Below are 668 nucleotides of genomic sequence, written 5' to 3'. Positions count from 1 at the left end.
GTCTCCCCTTCCCCCCCGCGATGTCTGCTGGAATAAAACTTACCTTTCTCCTCCAGCAGCTGTGCTCCGCTCCTGCCTTTCTCTTCGGTGCTTCTGCCAGGTTAAATGAAGTCCAGACTCAAACAACTTCTTGTGAGCTCTGGTTCTCATTGCCCTGCCCGTTTGTTGAGTAATACCGTGGTGCCATGACATTACCGCAACCCAGAAATGTCCTCTAATGTAGACTTACAGAGACCACAAAGCCCTGTATATGCCTGGGCAATGGGTCCAAGATCCAAGAAACTCATCAGAAGACAAGAGCAGGTCCTGGAAGACACCAAACGCTGCTCGCTCTTCACCAGTAATGGTAGTTGATATGCCTTGGCTACCATTTTAACAGTCTGACAATATCAATCCCCATATGAAAGAAAAGCCTTACAACCTTCTTCTGTAGCCCGACGGGAAAACTCAACCGATGGTCCCGATAGATGAAATATGGCCATGAGTTGAGGACGAATTGAGTGACAACACAACAAAGGACAGACAATAGGTAAACACAAATGGCCCAAATCTTATTGTATAGAAGTAGTCATGTTGCCCTTGAGAATGGAAATGGTTGCTATGGGCAACACAAACTACACAATCAATGATTTGGGGGACTCTGACGTGAAAGTAAGTCTGATATCAAC

The sequence above is a fragment of the Nanorana parkeri genome, unplaced genomic scaffold (assembly GCF_000935625.1).
Source record: "Nanorana parkeri isolate BGI_ZX_2015 unplaced genomic scaffold, ASM93562v1 scaffold1326, whole genome shotgun sequence".
Classification (NCBI taxonomy): Eukaryota; Metazoa; Chordata; class Amphibia; order Anura; family Dicroglossidae; genus Nanorana; species Nanorana parkeri.
Note: the sequence above shows the minus strand (reverse complement) of the source record.